At 35.8% G+C, this 10,922-nt stretch overlaps 2 long non-coding RNA genes across 3 annotated transcripts; one reads left to right on the top strand and one right to left on the bottom strand.

Moving 5' to 3' along the window:
- The first annotated feature begins 649 nt into the window (after positions 1-649).
- On the top strand, positions 650-5,977 carry LOC121412389. 2 transcript variants are annotated; one of them, XR_005969605.1, is made up of 4 exons: positions 650-747; positions 2,801-2,930; positions 3,546-3,658; positions 5,493-5,977. It is a non-coding gene; the product is annotated as an uncharacterized LOC121412389 (long non-coding RNA). The 2 variants fall into 2 exon arrangements; XR_005969606.1 differs by lacking the exon at positions 650-747 and adding an exon at positions 1,367-1,680.
- LOC121412390 lies at positions 668-1,327 on the bottom strand. The gene is made up of 2 exons (XR_005969607.1): positions 1,286-1,327; positions 668-1,153 (listed from the first exon to the last, which is right to left on the bottom strand). It is a non-coding gene; the product is annotated as an uncharacterized LOC121412390 (long non-coding RNA).
- Positions 5,978-10,922: the final 4,945 nt, after the last annotated feature.

The following is a 10,922-nucleotide window of genomic DNA, read 5'->3' as shown; positions in this document are numbered from 1 at the left end:
GGATCTAGGATTCAAGTGCTTCTTAATGTTTCACTTCCTACAAACGCTGCTCCTGTCATTTAAAAAGTTGAATTTATATCCGTTTATCAAAGGCACAAAGGTAATGTATGTGCCCTGCCCTTCTTTGTTACATATAGAAAGAATCGAAAAGTGATAGAGCCACAGATATCATAGAGGTATGGTAATTGATCGGTTTTAACGCTCCACTGAAAATACAGATCACGCGGTACAGAACACTTTCGCGTCAAACAAAATGCTTCTGGCAATGCACCACTAATGTCAGAAGGAATACATGGAGTTGTGGTTGATCACGTGGAACACTATTACGCTACTCTGCAAGTGCAGACTCATATCAAGGACACTTTAACCAATCATACTACGTTTAGAGTGGCTTATGTCGAAAGGGTGGGTGCTGTCGCGTTAGGGTGCGTCAACGCGAACGCGAAGATTCGTCCAAAGCCCCCCCAGTTTGGCCGAAAGGGTGCGTTGGGAGCGTTAGGGCGCGTCAGTGTCGACAACGCCCCCAAATGGCACAACCGGGGGGCTTTTCCCGAACCTTCGCGTTCAGTACATTTTTATTTAACAAATCGTCTTGAACGAGGTTCTCTGACTAATTAGGCCACGCCCACTCCCAAAGTTTTGATAAAAATATAAAGTTTGTTTGATGTTTTCGCCGCGACGATTCGAAATGAAACCAAGAAATTAGCAGAAGTGAAGGTCACCGGAGAGGTGAATGAGGATTTTACCGTAAGTAAAACCATTCAAAATGTCGTTCATATTATATGTAAGGTGATGAATAATTTGTGGTGCGTAATTATCAATTGAATTACAAGAAAAGATAATCTTCTGGCAGGAACCCTGTCGATACGATCGACAAACTTGACAGTACATAATCCAGTCTAGTCCCATACCCGTGTTTCTGTGTCTGCAGAACTAAGTATCTGACTGAGGTCCACACAACGACCCATCGCGACCCTGTCCATACACGTTTTTATGATCCACACAGGGCTGTAATTTTGCTAAGAGAAATCTTTATATTGTTTTACCTTTATGACATTCGGCATTATCGTGATATAGGGAACCACCGTTCACTTCATACAGCAGCGCTTTATTCAGTCACACGCGCACGCACTACCCTATTAACTATTTCCACCTAGTCTTGAGGACGCAATGATGATGATTTTTTTAGAGATGTGATATTATACTTCTTCATCATTGACGAAGAAGTATAATATCACATCTCTAAAAAAATCATCATCATTGCGTCCTCAAGACTAATTTCCACCTCCATTCACTTTGTACACAAGTGCGCGTACACAAATCTACGAGTGGTTCCCAAAACCACGATTTGGCCTGACATTCTATATTAAAAATCATAATTTTTCTTTTCCTTTGGTTTTGTATTAATTTTGTTGCTCGGTGTGGTCGGGGATATCCTCGATTACCAGCGTGTGCAATAGATGTACACAAATCCAAAATTCCAATGTTTAATGTGGCCATCCCAATTCTGTGTACTTACAGTCATTGGAATTGGACAGGAGCTAAATCACATATTGATAGTGTGAGTGATAAATTGGATATTCTCAACTTATTTAGCATATAGGCTTAGCGAACACAAGTCAAACGAAATGGAGGCACTCGACAGCAGGCGAGGATTCAGGGGGGAGTTATGTGGCAGAGGTGCGTTCACACCCAATCAAAATCTAGATATTATAAGTTTTAAATGGTGCACCCGTGGCAGTAGACCAAAAGCTTCGGTCCCTGTTTTGCTGGTTGTTCAGCTGAACTCCGTTGGCTTCACTCACCAAATACAGAGACCGAAGTTCTAGCACGATCTGTACAGGGGACTCAATGGCCATATGTTTACGTACTTAAGATCGGATAAAAAGGGGAAGTGAATTTGCGCGACAGCCGAGGTAAGTCACTGTTTTGTTCCTTTTAACTTCAATTTTCTCCGTTTTGGGGAATTATTGCCAAGAGGGAATATAAATTTGCATTTTGGTCGCGTTAATTTTCAAAATTGTTATTCATTAAAGACAAAATTGAACTTTGAAGAGCCCCGACGGGGGGATTTTGCATTGTAAGTCCCCTAATGGTGGCTGCACAATAGCAAGCCGTCTGTGTATGAGGAGAAATAAAAAAAATGTTTAAAAACTCGAAACAGACAGCTGCAAGCTGTCTAGCTATCGTGCAGCCACCATTATGGGACTTACAATGCGAAATCCCCCAGTCGGGGCTCTTCAAGTTTTCATTTTTATCGTACCACATAAAGTTAGAGTCTAGATCTAGTCAAACCTAACCTTAAATAGCACGTAAAGGTACTTAAAGGTCCATTCATTAAAACAAAAATAAAGGGGAATATGCAATGGATCTCATCAAGCCCAAGTATTTTTTTGCCTTTGAATCTCATAATAAAGTACTATTGAACAAAGTCCAGTAAATTAAACCAGCAAGGTATCCATGTGCTATTGGGTTAGAAAAAACTTTTATTTTAATTCAAAAATATATTAATGACAAAAATGTTTTATTATTTGTATGATTAATATGTTAATGACTGTCTTGCTTATAATCAAGTGGAAATTACATGAATTAACAAGAATTAATTGTTGACCGATTGTTGGTCGATTCTAGAAATTTCAGGATAATACAACAAGAAAGAAAAATGATTGGTATATTTGAATCATTCCCCTTTATAAAATGTCAACAATATTCATAGAAAGTGCAATATTTTTCAATGATCACTGTGTCAATCTACATATTTCTTTGTTATATCAATGTAATATTAATGTTCTAATTTCAGACTGGAACTAGAGAGCTTGGCTCTGGCTGGTCTACTACAGCAAGGAATGTGCCAGGGGCCAATCTGATGAACATGTGGCAGAAGATTTGGCAATGGGTGAAGAAACACTGAGATTGAAATGCAACCACAGGTAACATGTAGACTAGTAAAATGCTATAATGATGACAAAAAAATGAAGGATATTGTTTAGGTTGCAGAATGTTAAATCATTAAAACCCACATCAATGATAATGAAATCGCACTGTACCAGATTTTAAAGTCAGTTTGTAATGTAGACATTACATAGACATGAAAGACCATGACCATGCAAAAAATCATCCAGATGGTCATTTTTGTACATGGTTTTGGAAAACAGTGCGGGAGCTGAAAAACATAAAAATTACCATTTGGTCACAATTTTTTGCATGGTCGCTCACTTTAAAAACTCAACAGTTAACATGCGACCCCAGCCCCCCCCCCTTCTGTTTGCGTAGCCCCTACTCACACCCCTCAATCCATTTTTCACTACTTGCTCATGTGTATGTACATACAAGCTACATTACGAGGAATAATTTCTCTAAGTTTCTCAGCCAGAGCATATGTCATTTACTATTTTTATTTTTGATTAACATAATAAAAGCTTGAACCCTTTGTTTACCCCCTTCTATATGAATTCTGGTAATCAAAAGATGTTTTATTTCCTGTTTTTAGACATGTACAAATATATGGCAAATATTTTAATTAGTTCAATACTCTTTTCCTTCAGGTGTAGGCTTCACCCAAACTTTTCAGACGGATGCGAGATACAAAGTTACCCAAGTATAAATGGTTGAAGGTTTTGGAGAGCCAGACAAGAAGGCAGGAAATGTGATGTCACTTGTAAGTTAAAACACTCTTAAGTATGACTGCCTCACTTTGGCGAAGAAAGTAGTCACATTAAAAAAAAATTAAATTACCAGTACTGTTCTCTTCTTTATTTGGTCTTCTAGCAGTCAATATTTGAAAACAGTGACATCTATAAGTCTATAAGATAATAAGTGCTTAGATGCTTAAATGATTAATGATGATATTTCTTGGACAGTTGTAAAACATCCAATATCAATCAATGCTAGATGCTGTGACTTGCTTTCTATTGCCAAAGTAGTAAATGAATTTTCCATTGTTCTGCATTCCTATTAGACCCCCACTCACCATCACCCTCTGCTTTGTCAGCTAGGAACACTGCAAAATTACCCAAAAAAGAACACAATTTTTTTATATCTCTTGTAGGCCTGTATAAATCAGATAAATTTAATGACTACAAAAGCAGTCATTAAACCTCACTTATTCAAATGATCCTGGTAGGGGGGGGGGGGGGGGGCTCAGGATCTTGCCTGTAGATTGTGCACTCACTTCAGAAATCAGCAGGTTGGTTCTGAATCACGAAATAAAAAACAAATGTGATAATTTTGGATTTTGACTCCCTTTATTTTGGTATTAATGAGAAAAACTCAAGTCATTAAAATCAATTGTGTATACATGTACATTTTAATTTTTTTCTTATGCATTTTTTTTTTCGTTGTTTAACCCTAAGAAGACGGGGGGCTCGACATTTTTCGCGATAAATCAGCTGCTCAAAGTTTTTTTAATGTGTCGCTCGCTGACTTTTTACTTTCAAGACTCTCGCGCAACTTTTGAGACCAAAATTGTGACCCCCAGGTACGCGTTTCCGAAATTACGCAACATTTCATAAGTGCATGCAGACCCAAAATTGCTCAAAAACATGAATTTGTGTACAAATCCAATGCAAATAGTGTTTTTAGCCAAAATTCATAAAATGTATCATTATTTTTCATTTTACTGCTTAAAATCATTTAATTTTATCTTGTCTATGGTAAAAATAAAGTCCCCGAAAATTTCCATTGAAAACACAATGAAAAGCAAAAAGTCATAAAACAAAGAAATACATAAGAAATTTAGAAAACAATAGAATACATAAGAAAATAAATGTGATGTGTACATTTTTGAAAAATAAATTTGATCAGATGCCTATCTAGAGTATGTGAAACAAAAATGAGCATTTTAGGGGCTTTATTTTATTAATAAGCCAGTTCGTAGTTCCTTTCTGCACATGATCAAAAGATTCTATGCATGATCAGAAGAAGGTCATTTGTACTAAAGTGACATGGTGCTTTAAAATCTAATGAGATAAGCACCAACTTTGATGTCTTGATTATTCATATATTCTTTTGAATTGTCATTTTCATTTTCATCCACAAAAAACAACAATGCTTCCATAAACGACTGGTATTTCACAGTTTGCAAAGTACATTGTGCAACATGCTAAGATATGCATTCAAAGTAGGAATGCAACAAATGCCTTCATTACGTGTTCATTTGTGTGCTATTCTAGTCACCTGGTCTATTCAATTTCTTCATCCTGCTATGTAAGGCAAGCTTACGTAATATCTTGCTTTGAAATCTGCCTATCATGATGAAAGAAATGAAAGGTCATTTGACCAAAATTGTCCACGAAGTAACTACGAACTGGTCTATTAGAGCAAACTTATGATTTTACGCATAAATTTTCATAATCAATGAGCAGTGAGATTTTTCGCAGAATTTTAACAGCGATAATTAAATTAGGAATAAATGACTTTGGTATCAATAATCATGGAAATTAATATCTTTATTAATAAAATATCACATGCTCTATAAATTAATTCCATTTCAGTTACTTCAATAAACATGAACAGCAGCAGGAGCAACAACAGCATCAGCAGCCGAAACCTCAACTGCAATAAGAGATGCAGCAACCGCACCGACAACATCAAGAGCAACAGCAAAAATACCTACATGTATTACAGCAGAAATGCAACAATCACATTGGCAACATCAACAGCAGCAGGAGCTCCAACAACCATGCAGGGAACATCGCGCGCAACATAAATAACTTCATCAAGAGATGCAACAACCACAGTGGTAAACATCAACAGCAGTAGCGACAACGACAGTAGAAACAAAGCCAATGTCAAGGATTAAGCAATCATACAGGAAACAACACAAGCGGCAACATCAATAAATGCTTCAGGGGATGCAACAGCCATACTTGTAAACAGCAGCAGTAGCAGCGATGACAAGAGCAACCACACAGGCAACACCTTGAGCAACATCAGTAGCAATGCACCAGCAATGAAACAATCACACCAACAACACCAAGAGCAGCAGCAAAAAGAAAATAAATTCCAGCAACCATGATGACAACAGCAGCGGCAACACCAACAACACTAATGAATGTTGAAAAACTTGTACAAAAGTCAATGACACCACAGTTTTTTTTTTAGAATTTATTGGACATTATTGATTAAAAAATGCACAATGATTTATTCAGGTTGAAGAAAATTATGTGTGAAAAAATTGTGTACATTTGAAGATGTTTCCTGTGTATTGAATAATATTTATGAAAATATAGTTTTATAGATGAAAATATGATTCTTGAAATGTCTACTTTTTATTTGTCATTGACTAAAGATAAATACATTTTCTTTGAATTTTCTTCATGAAATGAAAAAAAGGGAATTTATTCAAATGTTATCATTATTATCATCGTTCTTATCTTTATTATTATTATTATCACTATCATTATTACTATTATTATTATTATTATTGATATTATTATTATTATCATTATTATTCTTATCATTATTGTTATTATTATTATCGTCATCATTAAGTATTATTTTTCTCATTATTATTATAATTATCATTATCATTATTTTTTTATTATTATTATGATCAATAGCACTAGTAACATGTTAGTATTTGGATTAATTATTATAATTATTGTAATTAAAATCATTCCTTCATTTTTGTCTCACCTGCGAAGCAAAGTGAGACTATAGGCGCCGCTTTTCCGACGGCGACGGCGGCGTCAACATCAAATCTTAACCTGAGGTTAAGTTTTTGAAATGATGTCATAACTTAGAGAAAATATATGGACCTAGTTCATGAAACTGAGACATAAGGTTAATCAAGTATTACTGAACATCCTATTACAGTTTCATGTCACATGACCAAGGTCAAAGGTCATTTAGGGTGTGTGAACTTAGACCATGTTGGAGGAATCAACATTGAAATCTTAACCTGAGGTTAAGTTTTTGAAATGTCATCATAACTATGAAAATATATGGACCTAGTTCATGAATCTTGGACATAAGGTTAATCAAGTATCACTGAACATCCTGCATGAGTTTCACGTCACATGACCAAGGTCAAAGGTCATTTAGGGTCAATGAACTTTGGCCGAATTGGGGATATCTGTTGAATTCCCATCATAACTTTGAAAGTTTATGGATCTGATTCATGAAACTTGGACATAATAGTAATCAAGCATCACTGAAAATTTTGTGCAAGTTTCAGGTCTCTTGATTAAGGTCAAAGGTCATTTAGGGTCAATGAACTTTTGCCGAATCGGGGGTATCTGTTGAATTACCATCATAACTTTGGAAGTTTATTGGTCTAGTTCATTAAACTTGGACATTAGAGTACTAAAGTATCACTGAACATCCTGTGCGCATTTCAGGTCACATGACCAAGGTCAAAGGTCAATGAACTTTGGCCGAATTGGGTGTATCTGTTGAATTACCATCATAACTTTGAAAGTTTATGGATCTGATTCATGAAACTTGTACATAATAGTAATCAAGCATCACTGAAAATTTTGTGCAAGTTTCAGGTCTCTTGATTAAGGTCAAAGGTCATTTAGGGTCAATGAACTTTTGCCGAATCGGGGGTATCTGTTGAATTACCATCATAACTTTGAAAGTTTATTGGTCTAGTTCATTAAACTTGGACATTAGAGTACTTAAGTATCACTGAACATCCTGTGCGCATTTCAGGTCACATGACCAAGGTCAAAGGTCAATGAACTTTGGCCGAATTGGGTGTATCTGTTGAATTACCATCATAACTTTGAAAGTTTATGGATCTGATTCATGAAACTTGTACATAAGAGTAATCAAGTATCACTGAACATCCTGTTCGAGTTTCAGGTCACATGATCAAGGTCAAAGGTCATGTAAGGTCTATGAACTTTGGCCATGTTGGGTTTTTTTTTGTTGAATAACCATCATATCTCTGTAAGTTTATTGGTCTCGTTCATAAAAAGTGGACATAAGAGTAACCATGTATCACTGAACACCTTGTGCGAGTTAGAGTAGTATTCAAAGTCAGAACTGCTGCTATATTGAACCGCGTGATGCCGGTGAGACTACCAGAGGCATTCCACTTGTTTTCTTTTATTCTTCTTTTTCTTCTTCCTCTTCTTATTCCTCCTCTGCTTATCATTATTATTATTTTTATTATTATTATTATCATTAAGCATATTTTATCATTATTATAATTATAATTATTATTATTTTTATGATCCATAGGAGAAGGAGCATGCTATTATTTAGATTATTATTATTGTAATTAAAATAATTCCTTCGTTTTTTATTTTCTTCTTTCTCCTCCTTTTGTTCTTCCTCGAACTTCTTCATCTTTTTCTTCTTCTTTTTCTTCTTCTCTTCTTCTTCCTCTTATTATTATTCTTATTCTTCCGCTTCTACTTTTTCCTCTCCTTCTTCTGCTTCTTCTTCTTCCTCTTATTATTATTGTAATTAAAATAATTCCTTCGGTTTTTTGTCTCGCCTGCGTAGCGGAGCGAGACATAGGTATCACTATTTCCGGTGTCGGCGGCGTCGTCGTCAACAATTGTGTTGTACACCCAATAACTTTCTACAGCTTCGAGGAGGGATCACCAAATTCATACCAGAGGTCCATCTCGTGAATGCACAGGTCAAGTTCGAATATGAGTTGAATTTGAATAAGGTCAAAGGTCAATGAACTTTCCATGACTGGCACTGTGCTATGTTGTACACCCAATAACTTTCTACAGCTTCGAGGTGGGATTGCCAAATTCATACAAGAGGTCCATCTTTTGAAGGTGCAGGTCAAGTTCGAATGTGAGTTGAATTTGATTAAGGTCAAAGGTCAATGAACATTTTAATTCAGAACTCAGTACTCTCTATACTTGAACCAGATTTTGTATTTTACTTGTTTATTCTTTAAAAGCTGTTGTTGTTATTTATTTAATGAGCTATAGTTCTTGACACCATTTATAATATTCACACAAATTTGCCAAAGGTACAATAGAAAAGCTGTCAAAGTTTTCACTCACATTGTTATGAATTACATTCTTTTTCACTAACATTAATTTCCTTACTTCCATGGAAGTCATTATACATGTAGCTTCATAGTATTAACAGCATTCTTAGTGTTATCTCATTTCCTAGGGATAAAGTAGGCCTATAGCATTATTGCATATGTAAACTGTCAGAACCACAATTCACCCCCTAAACTGCTGACAGCCTCGGAAGTCATACAGCATAGTTTTGACATACATTCTCTTCATGACTGCAATATGCAGGCGAGACAACGCTTGGCGTTTGCCTTGTCTTCTTTTTCTTCTTCCTCTGCATCCCTCTTCCTCTCCTTCATATTATTATAATTACTATCATTATAATTATTACTAAATTTGTATTTTCATAATTGTTGTCTGTGATATTTTTTTTGTTATTGTTGTTCTTCATCATTATCGTATACTCCTTCTTTTTCTTCTACATCATTTTCTTCTACTACTACTACCTCTTCTTTTTCTTCTTCTTCTTCTTCGTCTCCTTCATATTGTAATTATTTTTTTTACTATCATTATTAATCATTGTTGTTGGTGATATTATTTTTCTTGTAATTGTTGTTGTTTTTCATCATCATTATCTTATTCTCCTTTTCCTCCTCCTCCTTCCGCTTCTTTTTCTTCTTATTGTTATTGTAATTATTATTATAATTATTATTGATATTACCATTATTATTATTATCATTATCATTATTATTGTAATTATTATTGTTAGTATTATTATTACTATTATTATTATTATTAAAAACAAAATAAAACGCACCCTTTCGGCACTTCCGGGGGGGCTTTGGACGAAAGGGCGCGTTCCAGTGAACGCGACGCGACGTGGCGCTCCCAACGCACCCTTTCGGCCAAACCGGGGGGGCTTTGGACGAATCTTCGCGTTCGCGTTGACGCACCCTAACGCGACAGCACCCACCCTTTCGACATAAGCCGTTTAGAGTGAAGACTAGACGCAAAGCTATATGTCTGTGTCAGAGCCAGCCACAGGATAAAGTAAATCTAGTCTCATCACTTTAGACTCTGCATAATGCACAGGTTAGCAAATTGCGAAAACCAAAGGGCATGAGCCTGTAAACTACTATTACATCTTGAAGACAATCCGTGATTTATCACTCATGTAAGAAATAAATCATTCTCAGAAATAATTAAATAATAAATTAATTTCATAAACTACTTTTTTAATCAATCGATTGATGATATTACTCCGTGCCATGATGACAGTTTTATTTGATCTATCCATCTGCCTTGATTCGGAGATTATGCAGCCATAGTCGAAAACCTCGAATCAATGGAAACTTTTTTCGATATTGTGTTATCACGGTTGGTCAGATAAAATGAACAAGCTAAACTTTAAAATGTGACAGGCATTTTAAACGTGATGGTTAAATGAAATTGCTTTAATAGCTACTCTGACAATGACAGGAACGAGTAGTTACGTAAACATCTAATGGATGTATCAAACAATTGGAGTAGTGACGTGAAAAGAAGTTCATAATCATGGCTAGTTGTAATATAAGAGATCATAATTCCACTCGGATGAACCCTTTCGTTATTCAATAAAAAAAATAATTCCATGTTTTTCAGGTTTTGTTTTTCAACATGACAACATGAAAGGACTTTGCAAGGTCAAGAGAAACACATGTCACGGAAAGTGGACGTTATTCTCATCCCTTGTTCTCACCGGGTTTCTCATTCGAGCAACTGTCTTGCAGTCCAGGTTGGTAGTTGAGTGCTCACTACAATAAATAATTCGACAAATCGCGGCGTCTTTACCATGGCCCCTGATAACAGCTTATACCTGCTCAATGTTGTTCTTTGTATATCTATAAACATAGCGGTTCTGTACGTAATCAATCTTCAGAGAGATCTTCAGGATACGACGCCACTGCTGCGTCGAGTTCAAACTGGCCGCTTCAAACTCTTGGG

This window comes from Lytechinus variegatus, chromosome 4 (genome assembly GCF_018143015.1).
Source record: "Lytechinus variegatus isolate NC3 chromosome 4, Lvar_3.0, whole genome shotgun sequence".
Taxonomy (NCBI): Eukaryota; Metazoa; Echinodermata; class Echinoidea; order Temnopleuroida; family Toxopneustidae; genus Lytechinus; species Lytechinus variegatus.
This window is presented reverse-complemented; position numbering and strand designations above follow the sequence as displayed.